Genomic DNA, 15,329 nt, shown 5'->3' with positions numbered 1-15,329 from the left:
TAATTTCCGTATCCCTATTGGCTTTCACTCAACCCTTGTGCACTCTAACTCACCTGTCACTCATGCCCATACAAGGTGATATTCTGTTACATCTTTTCCAGCTGACAACAGGGATAAAAACTTCAGCTTAGCGTTAGCTATTACCAAGTTGGCTAATTCTGCACCATGGTTGCTCGTGCAACGTGTTGCTCAACTCAGTTTTTGCTCTTGTGGTTAAGGAACGAGGAAATATGTCTGAAGGTTTCATAGTCCTCATAATAAAAGACCTTTTGGCCTATAGTTTCCTCCTTGGTGAACTTTCTATAGAGTAATCACCATCCCCCTCAATGCTTGGTCTCCCACTACCCCAATTCCTGTCCTACACCACCTACTAGATCGCATTCCCTAGTAGTTGGGACATAAGTTCTTCGTATCAACTGGCAAGGTATTTGTTAGCTTGCCACTAAGAGTCCCTGCAAAACTTATTGCAGCAACTGCTGCTCTTCCATTAGCAGCCACACTCTTCTTTGCATTTGTTTCATCCAACAACACATTCCACACAAGCGTGCTATCAAACATACTTTTCCGCCTACGAATTAAACTACTGGGTGCAACACTACATTCAAGATACCTGTGGCTGTGGGGGACCAAAACCAAAACTAATCTAGCAACCGTCGTTGCACTACTCAAACAGCAGTGCCTATGCTGGCTTGGCCATCTCCGCAGGATGGAAGATGGGTACATCCTGAAGGACATCTTGTATAGGCAAATTGCAGGTGAGGAGAGAAGAATAGGCTGCCCGAAATTATGCTTCGAAGACGTCTGCAAGCAGAACATGAAGGCTTTTGGAATCGACCCAAACCTTTGGAAGCCTTAGCAGGAGACAGGACAAAGTGGTGCTCCCTTCTCAATCATGGATCCAACGTCACAACGAGAAACGGTTACTTAAATGCCAACAGAAATGCGACCAAAGGAAACAGCCTGTCAGTACAGCAGCCTCTAACACCACGTACCACCCGTGACAGGACCTGCAAGTCTCACATTGGTCTCTACAACCACAAGGCAAAAGGCACCACCAATCAGTAGAACAGCCGCAATATCCACCATCACTGACTGATGAACCCATGTCATTACTAGGGGAACCATCCAAAGAACACCTTCCTCCAATGATTTTCTCCAGCCTTTTTTATTCTTTCTAAAACTCTCTGCACAGTACTTTCATGGCGATGCACCGTGACTAGTATCTTTTTACCTTGCATCCTAACAAGACCTGCAATTTGTTATGCAATAACATTTCTTTAACCTAGGTTAAACTCATGCCTATAGGGGTAGGCATGACTTTTTTTTGTATGTTGTATAACTCTGAGAAACAGCTGATGAGTAAAAATGAGTGTTGTAAAATTAAAAACACATCCCTTGCTAGAAGCACCGTTATATACACATATTTTTAAACCCTTAAACACACTTTGGTTAAGCACGTCATTATCAATGACAACCCAGCACATCATGTACAGACATACAGACCCTGTCCCACATCCACTATTATAGCACATAAGGGTTAATTTCAAAACAGCACTGTCCTTCGGTTGTTTTCTGGGTAGAGGACTTCAGCTTCACACATAAAGCCAAGGCCCTTTTGTATATGCATGAGTCCAAATTGACCCTATTTCCACTCATTTATTTCCATTTTCTGAGTCTGCGTCAGCAGTCTACTGGATGCAAGAGTTTCATTTTTTAATTAATGGTGCAATGGGGTAAATACGTAAGGATCTGGCTTCAGTGCTAGTAAGCACGTATGCTATAACCCTGCCAGAGGGTTGGTCATAAGGGAAACTGGCCAGTTGCCACCAGGTTTGCAATTACTTTTCCCTGCTTGCTGCCAGAAGCAGCCAAGCTGCTCACCTGGGAACCAGAGCCAAAGAGTCCCTCCTAGAGTGCCTGAGACAAAGTGGAAGGGTTTGATTTGGTGTATTGTTTGCTGGGGTGTAGCTTAAGGCATGTGTTCTTTGAAAGACAAGCTGAAGACGCCACCAGGGGCCAAAGCCCACCTGAAAGAAGCAGCAGGCTCAATCCACTTACAACTCCATATCTGCACATCTAATTCAGGGACGCATGCGTGGCATGCCCTAAACAGCTCAAAATATTGCGAGGCTCATGACAATCCCCTACCTAAGTTAGGACCTCTCAGATGCAAGAACTGAGATGACACCTGTTCATATTGTAGGCCAACAGGTCTTTCATTATCAGAACCGTTAAGCCGTCAGCCACATTTCCTCATTCCTTAACCATAGCAGCAAGACCTGAGCTTAGCAACAGATTGCACAAACAGCCATGAGGCAAAGTTAGCAAACTTTGCAACAACTAAGGCTTAGCTGATTTTTTTAATTCTGTTGTCAGGAAAAGATTACCAGAGTATTACTCTGTATGGACATGAGTGAAGTCTGTGTAGAATTGAGCAATGATAGGGTATAGGCCAATAGACACAGGGATTTATTAAAAGGCATACTCGCACAATAGATTAAATAAAGCTAATTAAAAGGCAAGGGTGAAGAGTGTAGTTGAACCAACCTTCAAGACTGCTGAAGTGCTGTCTCATGGAGCCTAAGGGCTGTCTGACCAATACTCTTAGAAGAAGATGTCTGCTTAGCAAGATAACTAACTCACTGCCTATTAAAGCACTGTGTTTACCTCTTAATAAATGTGCTTTATAGGGTCAAACTCCTGTGTCTCACGTCTCAACCCTGATTAACCGTAAGCACAACTCTTTGGGTAACAGTTCCAGTATTCCTGAGCGGGCAAGTCAGTGAAATGGAGAGTTGTGTATAAGAGAAGTGGAGAGGGCATATGAGAGGAGTGAAAGACATAAATTTTCTCCACCAGTGTTCACTGTCCAGCCACAGAAATTTCCTCTGCCTTCCATTATTGGGCAGTTGTTGCAAAAATGAGTGCCTCTGGTCTGGGCAAAGTTGTTTAAGGCTCCAAATCCCTATGGCTAGTTATGCGTTTAGTGAGATAAATGGGTAACAGGTACAAAGCTTGCTGAAAAGAAGGAAAAGTATCCTAGTCTGGCAAGGATTTGCCTATAGCAGCAAGTAAGGTATCTGTTGCCCTGGTCACGGCTTCAGAAAGAATCCAAGTGTTGGAGGAGGAAATGGGAAGTTGAAAGATGGGAATCTGAAACTACCCACAGAAAACCAAGCCCAAGGGGTTCATCTTTGAAGGATGCTATGCTGTCAGCCAACTATCAGGGTGTCCAGGTTAGAAATGGAAGCAGAGCAAAAGAATGTGGATATGGAAAGTTGGAAGGAGGGGTGCAGAGATGCAGAAGGGACTGTGTTGGTAGATACTAGGCAGGATCGAGACAGCAGTGGTACGATAATGACGACAGGAAATGGGGAAATCGGCCAACCACTCTTCACCACAAACCCATAAAGAGTGCAATGGACCCTGTAGTACACACAACCTTCATAAGGAGTGGCATTGTGCAAAATGGAGGAGAAGCCAGAACCTTACAAGCTACAGAGGTTCGTACCACCATGGTCCAAATTTACTCCGGAACAGATGCAAGCAGGAGGCAAATAGCTGGGTGTTTTAAATAAAGATGCAGATGCAGAATGGCTGACATGGGGAAAGGATGTGTTGTAGAGATGCCACACCAAACGGGTCTACAGAACTTGGCCCACAGGATTACCCACAGAATAATGGGTGTTGATAAGCACCCCAAGTATCAGAGCCACCATCACCTCCATGGCGCTGGACACAGGCCAGCTGCTGGGACATGGATCAAACTCTTTCCCACATCTGCACTATCAAACACTCCAGGCATAGTCATATCAGACCTTGCAAGTCAATGTGATGCAGTGGTCGGGGCACTAGACAAGGAGTCAGGAGAGCTAGGTTGTCTCCAGGTCTGGCACTAATCTTCTGTGACAACTTAAGGAACCCACTTTTACTCTGTGCCCAAACCCACCTGTAAAATGGGTATAAGGATAATCACTTTCCTTTTGAGACATGCATAAAAAGCATCCCTCTAAGAGATACATACTTACTATAAGATATTATAAGAACAGTGATCACGAAGGAAACCGATCCGAGCTATAGGAAATTATCTTGAGAAGTGCCTGCCTACTATATTTGGCCTTGGCTGAATAGGAGGTGTATGCTGTTTGTGATGCAATGGCAGGGAAGATATTACATCACTGAAAATATTATTTATTTCCATTAAAATAGAGGAAGGACAACACAGCTATTATACTCTATCCCTACCTGCTGGTTTTATTTATAAGAGAGGGGGATGCCATAGCGGGTTCTGAGGGCTACGTGATGTTTGTTCTGAGCCAGAGGTGGTGTTAACATTTGGGACAGTTGCAACACATGCAGCTCTCATCAAAGACCAAGCCAGCTGAACAGGTGAAGGTGAATCTTCTGCCATGAGAACACATGTGAAATTGCGTGTGGCTGTCAGGGTGTACATACGTACCATCTGGTTTCCAGAACAAAACTCTGTTAGATGAGGGAGTTGGGGTAGTTGATCTGCCATCTGTAGAAGGCGTGGTAGCCACCGAAGCCTCAGTCGTAGTCTCATGTGGAATGCAAGATTGGTCTTCAGGACAACCCACAACAATTGGCTCTACGATCAACAGTTTCCAGTGTATTAACATTGCATATGCAGACAGGCTCCAAAGACACACATGTTCTTGAGAGGCCAACTACATTTCTAGGCCTCTGCTTCTTGATGTGTAAAAGACTGTCCCGGTTCTGATCACCTGGGATTGAACCTGGCTGCAGAGGTAAGAGTGAGAGTCTGCAGAGCTTCAGGAAAGCAATGAAGCACCAATAAATACCGGTGCTGCAGCAGACTCCTGCCCTCTGCAGATCTGGCACCGTGTAGGGGTGAATAGCACACACTGAGCAATGCGCTGAAAAAGTAGTTTAGTAGACCATCCATGGCCCTGGTTTAGAGGGCCTAGGCCTCAGCCAGAGCTGTATAAATTGACTTCATTTTGTAACTTGGTCATTTCTCTGGTTCTCCTGAGCCTGGCAAAGGAACCAGGAAGACAAAAGATGTTGGCTGTCAGTGCTTCACCAGCCTCTAGCTATGCCTTATCCTGTCACCTTCAAGCCTTGCTTCCCAGCTCCTGCTACAGCTTAGCCTCCAGTTTCTCCCGCAGCCTTGTTTCTGGCCCCTGATCTATTCCTCCGCAACTGCTCTCAATATCTTGGATTCTCTATTGCTAATCACTGGCACAGTCTTGACTACAAGACTTGGATCCTGGCCTCGGTCATTCTAGGTTTGGGCCTTTTGTTTGGATGCTTGTTCTAACTATCGATTCGTAAGACCTCCTGTGCCCTAGCTGTTACTCCTAGTAGCCAGAAACTTGAAAGCTTTTCAGTAGAAACCACAATTTGGGACTCCAATATTAGCATCTGGGCTGAAATGTCTCTCTGTATAAAGAACTAACACAAAGACATTATAGTGCCTAAATTCTTAATACCTATACAGGAGGACTGAATTCAGAATATAGCCATGCCAAGGCCCTGTTATGGCCATTTGCACATGAGTGACTTTCATCCTAGCAACCTACAAAAGGATTATTGAACCTCCTAATTATAAGGGCCAGAAATCAGCATCAACATCATCATACCATTTGTTTCAAGCAGTCTCTTCAGCTCAGTTATCAGAGGATATTTTCCTTCGTTGCAGAAAGTGTCCAGGAAGTCATCCAGGTCAATTGTCCAGACCATGGCTCCTCCAAACTTCTTCTCCTTCAGGTACTTGACCTGCCACAAACATCAAATGACTCAGTAGAGTCTCCTCAATATTTTTCTCCAAGAGTTACAACACAAACACTGAAATCAGACCTTATCGGATAGCGATACATCACAGCACTTGCACGCAGGAGTGTCCCGTCTCAGAAACAAATGTCCTGCGAAATAGTCACCTCATATTCACAATGGTTTATTACAACATGCACATGTCTCCCAATATGTTCATTTAACAAATAAAGCTCTAAAACGCATGGAATTTAAGCCAAATGCATTCTAGCAGCAGGAGCAGAGTAAAAGTAAAGATCACTTTCAAGTGTTAAAGACTTTACTTTGTGCTTGTACCTGCAAACATTGTCCAATCCAACCCTTTCGTTATCTTTGTAGGCATATGGGACTTTCTGGTCATCGATCCAGGATACTGTAGCACTCTGTAGGAATGTGCAAATCTGCAGAAAAGACGGGTGTTAAAATGTGATGGCCCAGAAGCCAGAAAGCAAAGACAACGGGACAGATCCTGTCCCTTCCTTATTTTGCTTTATGCCAACCCAGCTGCACAAGAGACCAGCTAAAATGTTAAAATGTGCCACTAGGGAAGTCAATAATGATGGAGAACCAGCCCTACCCACATCTGGCAGCCTTAGTGGTAGGATGCATGGTTGCGCGGAGAAGCTGTGAACAGGTCCCTGCTTTGTTCCATCATTCCCCTCCCTGTTAAAATGGCACTTTCATTTTCTACTGAAGCAACATCCATTTTAGAGTATCCTTACTCCGGTGTGTGTCAAACACTGCTTTGTGCCAGGAAACATGGAAGGAGAAATAGCCATGAAGACTGTTGTGCAGTTTCCATTGACTCGCTTCCTCTTCGGGACGCAAGCCGAATGGACCTCTACCAGAGACCAAACCCGACAGCACTACAGCGGTACGACAGTGGTGGAAGTGAGGCGACATCTGGTTGGGAAATCTGCTGTGCCAGGTAACAATGTCCTAAAGATACTGCACACTGCTCTACTGGCTGCCTCCTGGATCTGAAACAGTTTGGTCATTTTTGTTACTTGGGGAGGGTTGTCAAATGATGGAGGCAGTTAGGCTATCAATAGGTTGCATGAATACCACCCCCCCCCCCAAATCCAGCAGACTGTTTAGGGAGTAGCCCATGCAGTCATGTGGTGCATTTGAGAGTATTTCTACCTTCTACTTAGAAGGGAACCGGGCCTGCAGAATAGAACAGGAGACCATTTTACACGAGAGAGAAAAACCCAGCTCCAAACATGCTAAATCTATTACCTATAATCCCTGGGAGTATATGCCTCAAAACATCTAAATATGGGAATAATGTAGGTGTTGCCAGCTGGTATACCTCCCCTGAAGTCAAATTGGTGTGATCTTCATTTACACATCGACCTCTTTAGTTCCTCTGGCATTGCAAAGGGGCCATAAGTCTGAACATGGCAGACAGTGCAGTGATTGTATTTAGTGTGGCTCCATACCACCATTTATATAAATAAAGCAAGCAATATTTCTCTATTTAACTTACATTCTGTGTGTTAATGAACTGAGAAGGCTCTTTCAAAATGTCAGGGGCTTATCATTATCAAGAAACCAACTTGGTGATCTTGGTTACATCAAAGCTTATAAAGAAATCAGACAAATCATGTGATTCATGTAGGCAATCCCTGCATTTTCATTTGGGAACAAATGAAAAACCTGTTGTTCTTTTTAAATATGACCTATCAATCAGAGTGATATTCACTTCCATACAGAGAACAAGCAGAAAGCCTGGGTAGCACACGTTCTTCATATCTATTCGAAAGACTGCAGAGGGCTTTAATAATTCATAAGCCTTCTTATGGCTCTTTCCACATGGATGTCTTTCACTGCAAGATGACTCATTTCCCAGGCCTCCTAATTCTACTGCGCCAAATCCTTATTCCCATCCTCTTACCATTCATTTCAAGCAGTCTCTTCAGCTCACTTATTAGAGGATATTTTCCTTCATTACAGAAAGTGCCCAGGAAGTCATCTAGGTCAATTGCCCAAACTATGGATCCTCCAAAATTGTTATCCTTCAGGTACTTAACCTGTCACAAACATCAAATGACTCCATTCAGTTCCCACAGCCCTTTTCTCCAGGAGACACAATGCAAACATGTGCATCATTAACTTGTTGGACAGTGATGCATCACAGCACGGCCAGACAGTAGTGTCCCAGCTCAAAAATTGTTGCTCTGTGATATACTCCTATCATAATCACAATAGCTTGAGACGACATGTGCCTGCTAAAATATTACTTAAAAAGCATGGAATATAAGCCAACAGCAGGAAATAAGTTAAAGTAAAGATCACTTTAAAGCATTAAAGGCCTTACTCTGTGTTTGTAGTTGCAAATATTGTCAAACCCAACCCATTTATTCCCTCTGTAGGCATATGGGACTTTCTGGTCATCAGTCCAATTCACCTCAGCACTCTGTAGGAACGTGCAAATCTGCAGAAGAGAGTGGTGTTAAAAAGCAAGAGTCCTCATTCAAAAGTCAGAAGGTAAAGTCAGTGGATCTGATCCTGTTCTCCCTTTAACTTGCTCTGTGCCAATCTGACAGTGTAAGTGGTCACTTATGACTTGGTTGATGCTGCGGTATCCTTTGGTGATGGCAGCCAGCTTCCTCCTCTCCTGACAGCTGGGGGATGTGGCCAGGACACTGCCATACTCCATCAATCCCTTGCCTGCTGGAATGGCCCTAAGGTCTCCACTGAAGCCAAATCTAGATCTAGAGCAGCCTTACTCTAATTTGCACCAGGGACTCCCAAACAAAAGAAGAATCTGCCATTTGTAATTCATAAAATTATATTTCCTAGGACCTCTAATTCCAGATCATTAGACAGCCTTGGGTGTCTCCACTGAAGTCAATGGGCCTAATTCTTATAACATGATCCCTTTTCCTCCACCTGGCAATATGCAGGAGCACTAGGCCTTGGCAAATCCACATTAGCTGTTCCTGTTCATCTTGTTCTCCTGCAGCTGCTCGGAAATAAATGAGATGATCTGCTGTATACATGCTCTAGGACATAGACAACAGCTTCTGCAGACATGCCCCAGCAGATTGAGATCAACCCACTTGTGTCATGAAAGCAAAACAGCTGCAGCAGGCATGAGCTCAGCACAGACTAGAGGACCAGGTATCTACTCAACTTCTGTGGTGAGTTTTGCAATTCACACAGAGCTCTCTGCAGCAGTAGCTATGCTGTGTCTGCAAGCCCAGACATAAAACTTTAGATTGGGAATATGGTCTGCTTGTACTTCCAGGTCCAAAACAGGAATCTTAGATTTAAATAATTCCACTTGCCCTGGTGCTTATACCATCTTCCCTGCAAATCCTAACTTGTAAAAGCATCTTACCCCATAGAAAGCCCAAAATCCAGCCTCACGGGTATAGGGCCCAGAAGAGCCAGCCCCAGATGCTGGGGCTCCCACAGATGCGTCACTGCTTGTGAGCCTGAAGGTGTGCCCATAGGTGGGAAAACCCATGAGGAGCTTCTCAGCTGGGACACCATTATCACGCCAGTACTCCATGGCATATTTCTGCAGAGACACATGGGAAATGTTCACAGTCAGTACCTGTCACTCTCAAGAGATCCTCTTGGGGCAGAGGGAATTTGCTGCCTGTTTCCTTACATAATTGAAAAATATGAAGTCACCTTGGTCAGCAGAGCCTTGATGTAGGGGGCTGTTGTGTCCTGTGAATGTATCCCAGCCTCCATGGAAGCCGTAAGTCATCACACTGATGAAATCTAGGAGCCTGGCTTAAATTTAGCCAAAGCAGCAAAACGAACCGTGAGGAATGGGATGACAGGATAGGCTCAGTCAACGCTTAACAGATCATCCAATATTAATCTTTGGCAATGAGTCTGAATTTCCACCCCCTTATGCCTGGCATAGCAAATTATATCCACAGCTGTTCATATCAATGGGAGTGCAAGTACAAAAATCTGAAAATCAATGGCACTTTGTATTCTCCAGGTGTAAATGACAGCACAAAGTTTAGGGCAGCGGACAGCCCAGCCAGTAGCGTTCAATGCACAACATGCAAACCAAACTACTTACTTCCCTATCTCAGCAATCTCATAGCCAGCATCAATAGTGGCTTTGCCAGCAAATACTGGAGCTGTAATCAACAGCCGGAGCTTTCCAGAACTTGCAGCTTCAGCTGTAAAGGCCTCCAATATTTCCTAAAAAGAGAATTTAGTTGTTCGTCACCCTGGTCAAAATGTTATCCCTGTTCTGTTGCATCTATGTGCAAACATGCCAGCTTCCTCCTTTTTTCTAGTAGCTCAGTTATCTTCTGAACAACCCTTCCCCACCAAATTATCCTCAGAGACGTTAAAGAGAATGCCCTAAGCAGTCCAGATACCCGATTTCTACAGTTGTCGTATTCCTGGAGCCAAAAAGTGAATGATTTTCATGCTGCATCAATACAAGACCAGCTGATGCACAGTTCCATGCTTCCAGACTGTCCGATTTCAGCTCACATACGGCATGACTGCCGAAGTCCAGCGATTCCTCACCTGAACCAAGACGGTGAAGTGATGCTTGTCCTCAGCAGGCCTTCCTCGGGATCCCAGGTATTCGAAATCCAGGTAAATCCCATCAAACGCAAATTTGCGGAGATGCACAATTACGGAGTCAATGAAGGTTTGCTGAGTCCCTTGTGAGGCAACCATCTGAGTGAACCTGAGAAGAAGAGGACTAATCTCGCACTAGTGCTCATCCTCTTCCCATCAACACATACAACTGAAGGCTCATTATGTTCATTTCAAAATGGCCTTGATCCATATAATTTAAACCCCCATTTCTGTTCATATTATAAGTGACTATACAATAAGTGTTTTCCACAAGTGCTGTTATCACAGACTTTGGGAGCATGAGCACCAGTCCGTCCTCTTCCTCACATTCCTCCTTCAGCACCAACTATCTTCACCAAACTTCCTCCTATCCTGTTCCTTGCCATTATCTTGTGTGCACGGATACCACTGTCAGATTCCTGTTTTGATCAATTTAGTCAATCAATACCTTAACCAGGTCATTATCTTCACTGTTAGTTTGATTCAACATCTAATGAAAGCAGTGGAAGTAGTCCCATTCCCATTCCTGCATCTTCATCATGTCACCATTTTGTGTAATACAACTTTCACCCCTTTGGAAGTTCTCTCCTGGACAATGCTGATAGCTGTGACAGATGTGCATCAGAAGAAATTACAGAAAGAAGCCAAGTCCTCCCATCTGAAATTATTCATTTCATTTTGATTTTTAGAATTTTTTAAAAGTTTAAAAAAATAATCATTCCAAGGGTACTTGAAAAACCCAAAGCCATCTTAAATTGTAAAACAGAACATATCACATTAAAACAAGAACAGAAAAAAAATCTTAAGTTTGCTCAAAGGAGCAATTCTGCAAACCTATATATGAGTATGCTCCTCAACCTAGGCTTCCTGGAAAAAAAAAATTAAATAATTTGCTGAGCTCTAGCAACATCCACCTTGGGGGTGTTTTTTATAGTAATTCCCTTCCTCACCAAACCCTTTCTTTTCTTACCACTGATGCCTCAGTTGCCTATCCCTTCTCTACATTTTTATAAACGATCGCTGTATCTTGCCTTGTCCTTATTTTCTTACCAAACCCGTGTTAACAACTGCACTGAGAGCATCATCTCATTCAGCCTGCCATTTAGTTGGCACTATCATCTACATCCAGGCAGATACACCATCTTTATACCAGTCATCAGGGACCTAATTCTACGTTTGCCAAAATCAGTAGGAAAGCTGTGGTTGACTTCACTAGCGGCCGAAGTGGGCAGTTTGTTACGTAGACTTGTGTGTCTTCTGTAAGTGAAGGAAAAAGTTCTTACTTTTGAGTGCTAAAGGTTCACCCTCCAATGGCCAGCAGGGCGCCCAGCTTGTCATTGCTATGATACAAGAGAAGAAAAAGGAAAGGTAGGTCAGTGGAAATAGTTATTTTTCTGTGTCCAATTGTGAACTTGTTAAAATGCCAAAAATGCCATTTAGTCTGTTGTGGCTAAATTTTTGAACCCATATCCTTTGGGTTTCAGTGTTAAAGGTGTAATCACAGCCTGCCTCCTCTTCCTCCCCACCCCCATATAAATAAGCCATTTTGCACTTGCACTGGAATTTGACAGTAAAGTTCCAGCTAGATGCTATAAAAGTCTCAAAGACCAGTAGAAAAGCCATGCACATCAGACTTCTGGAGTGACTCACACTTAGACCTCGCACATGGGTATCCTGTTAACACCAACAAAATGACTTGTGAGACTGGGTGCTCACTTTAAATTGAAGATGAAGAGCAGCAGCTCCACCAGGAGATGTTACTTCGACGGCGTCAGGCAGCAAACTGCTGCCTCTGGCTCTGCTGGCCTGGATCTAAAATGACCACTTGTCATCAGGGCTGGGGCAATACCTGCTGCCATCTCTTCAAGTGTCAGGCACCAACCAGTTGTGTTCTGCCACCCCCCCCTTCCCCTTTAAACTGGTTCCAAGGTGGGGGGGGTTCCCAGCTGCTCTGCAAGCAAGCTCCCATGGAGCTTGTAATAGCCCCGCAGTGGACCCCGGTGCTCTGCCACACACCTTCCCCCTTAAAAAAAATGACCCTCGGGGTATTTCCGAGCTGCCTTCACTGCTAGCTCTTCCCTAGCCAGCTGCAGTCCACATCAGGTGGTGAGCACCCCAACTGTGCTCCACCACACCCTCCCATTTTTGTCTAAAATGCTTTCCCATTAACACTCACTCAGACACCAAACACCCCAGGCAAATCCTGGACATGTCAAAGTCAACAGCAAAACTTTGTCTTCAATCCTGCTGCCACACCGGTCCAAACACCTGGTCTTCACTTTGCTCCTTGGTTTCCTAGACTAGCCGCCTGGATATGGCAAGGTTACATAACTTTGATGGCTGATCCTGCTTCAGAAGCCTCAATCCCCTTGGCTCGCAGATCATCTCGGCAACTGGAAAGAAATACAATCAATAGGACTGATATCAACAGGCGTTGTCCCAGTTCTGGCTCCTGATAGGTCCTAGCCAGGCAGGGTATCAAACACCAACACACATGGCCTTCAGAAGGTGACAAATGACCAGGAGATTACGCATAGACTATCACTAAAGTAAGTCAAGGCTGTTCAGCAGTGATCCCACCTGGCCTTCATAACACTCAAGAGCATGTAAGGTGCTATAACACACCCTGCTTTCCTTTACCTCTGCTCGCCTCACTGCCACAAACCAGACCAGAGACCAGACTTGTCAACACTTAAGGAAAGTATTAAACAGCGTTAAATCAGCAAGAGAAAGTGCATACAATCCTTTAAGGAATCATCTCTTATCAACTAGACGCATCTATAACCAGCACTTGGCATACTTGTGAAGCTTTTCTTGGACTATTGAACTTAACTCTAACAGGTTTTTCCCATTGGGTTCCTGTTCCATATCTTTCAGTGCAAGTCTCTCCCCGACATATAGAGATAGGATGCACTGCGTGGATGCCACCCCAAAAGAAGAACAGAGCCATGGCCTGCAGTGAGCCCTGTTTGAAGAATAACAAAAAGAATCTGAGTAGCATTCATTGCAGGAATCTCAAGGGTGTCAAAATATTCATTAGACCTCACAACTCTGTGGGAGGCAAGAAGGTGCTGTAATCCCCTTCCTTTGAATGACGCACTTAGTTGAGAGATGAAGAGCAGTGGATTGGTTGGTTTAAATTCAGGAAAAATAATGATGATAAATAGGACTGCGATCTGGACTAGTCAGTCAACACACAATGGATCATCCAACATTTAAAGTGCACACACCAGCTGCAGATGCTTCCTTGGCCTGACAAAGGGGATTTAAACCTGAAAGCTTGCTAAGACGAATTTTTCCAACTATCTGAGTTGGTCTAATAAAAGATATCAGATTTACCCAAAGAACCTTGTCTGCCTATGTCCCGCTTCAAGGAATGTAAAATATCCAAACTATTATAATGTAAAAAAGGGGGTTAAATGCAGTGTATGATAGACCTGTAGGTTTGACTGACACTGATGCATACTTACATGAGTACCCCACTAAATAAAACATGATTACTCTTATGAGTGAAATCTCATCAGGTTGAAAAATGGAGCCCTTTAATGCGAGTATGACTATATAACATATTCTATGCAATTCTTATCCTGTAGCAAAGGAATGCTTTATTATATGCCTCCCATCCTTGCATCATACTTGATAGAAAAGAATGCTACTTCAGTTTCTTCTGACATAATGAGTATTTGTTTTAGATTTTGTCCATTGGGAGGAACTGACCTTTTTTTCAATGCTTGAATTTCTGGATAGTGTCTGTGTTCACCATTTCATTCATAGGCTCCAACGTGATTTTCATTCATTGTTGCAAGGCATACGTCAAGTGGGTGCACAGATTGGGGTCCACATTGTTTGGGAAGAGTTCAGCAGGTTCTGGCCTGTGCTGGGCCCCGTTACTGAAGCAGCACACACGTTTGTAGCTAGGTTCTGGAAGGAGACAAGCAAATCAGAGCCAGTTAGGAAAGAAAATGCCTGCCTCGTTCCGAGCGGCTGTCTCAAGGGTCATTGATGAGAGTGCAATCAGAAAACTGATTCTTCTCTCACCAGTGTTGGTAGCAGTAATTTCACTGGAACCAAGCTTCAAAAGTATAAAGGAGGAAAATCCAACTTCTTTCACACATACAGATGCACCAGTTCTCAGCACAAATGGAGGTTTACTCATGAATTCTGCTTATGCAATGCTGCACTGGTACTAGTATTCACTCTGGTGGCACTAATACCTGCAAGTCAGTCACCTGTCCCATTCAAGCACCTTCCCACCCCCAATCTTCCCCGTGACAAACAATGCAGGACACTGTTTTTTCTAGGTATTGCCTAAGGTCAGGGCATTCCCTTCCCACAAAGAACAGCTTGCAATGAAATATTTGCTCTAGACCAGGACAATTAGGGTTTGCACAAAGGATAATCTTGCTTACCACTTTTAGAGACAGTCTCAGCACAAGCAATAGATACAGCCATGGGTCAGCCCTGAAGAAGAAGATACCAGTTCTACAGCTCCCTATTCCTCTCCAATACAGAATCTCCAGAAAGATATTAGTCCATTCTTCAACTCACCTATCATTTGTTGCACTGAGTGAAAGGCAGGGAAGACAGAAAGGAAGAAGCAAAGAACAAAGAGGAATAACTGGATTAAACCTTCAGCTGGCATGAAACCTGCTTACTGAGATTAACAGAGCTAAACTGGTTTTCACCAGCTGAAGTTTGGATCCAGCAATTTCTTCTATTCATCCTTTATTTCCTTTAGGCTTTCCTCTCCTTTTCTGTCATGTAACAAAGGTTTACTGTCCTGAAGATTGATCAGCTATATGCGAATGAAAAAAGAGATGAGATATTCTTAACCAGCCGCAACTGCAGCAAAATTGCCAAGCCAGCAAAGGAAAAGAGACTGCATTAGGAATTAACTGAAATAGAGACCGTTTATGCTTAATCAACCTCAGACCAAGTTAATAACTGCTTAATACGCGGTGGGCGCA

At 44.0% G+C, this 15,329-nt stretch overlaps 1 pseudogene; it reads right to left on the bottom strand.

Annotated features, from left to right (window-relative positions):
• Positions 1–5,583: 5,583 nt before the first annotated feature.
• LOC149853790 (acidic mammalian chitinase-like) lies at positions 5,584–14,814 on the bottom strand (annotated as a pseudogene).
• Positions 14,815–15,329: the final 515 nt, after the last annotated feature.

Source organism: Crocodylus siamensis, chromosome 13 (genome assembly GCF_052110815.1).
Source record: "Crocodylus siamensis isolate JL-2025a chromosome 13, ASM5211081v1, whole genome shotgun sequence".
NCBI lineage: Eukaryota > Metazoa > Chordata > Crocodylia > Crocodylidae > Crocodylus > Crocodylus siamensis.
The sequence above is the reverse complement of the archived record's forward strand: the minus strand, read 5'-3'. Positions and strand labels throughout refer to the sequence as shown.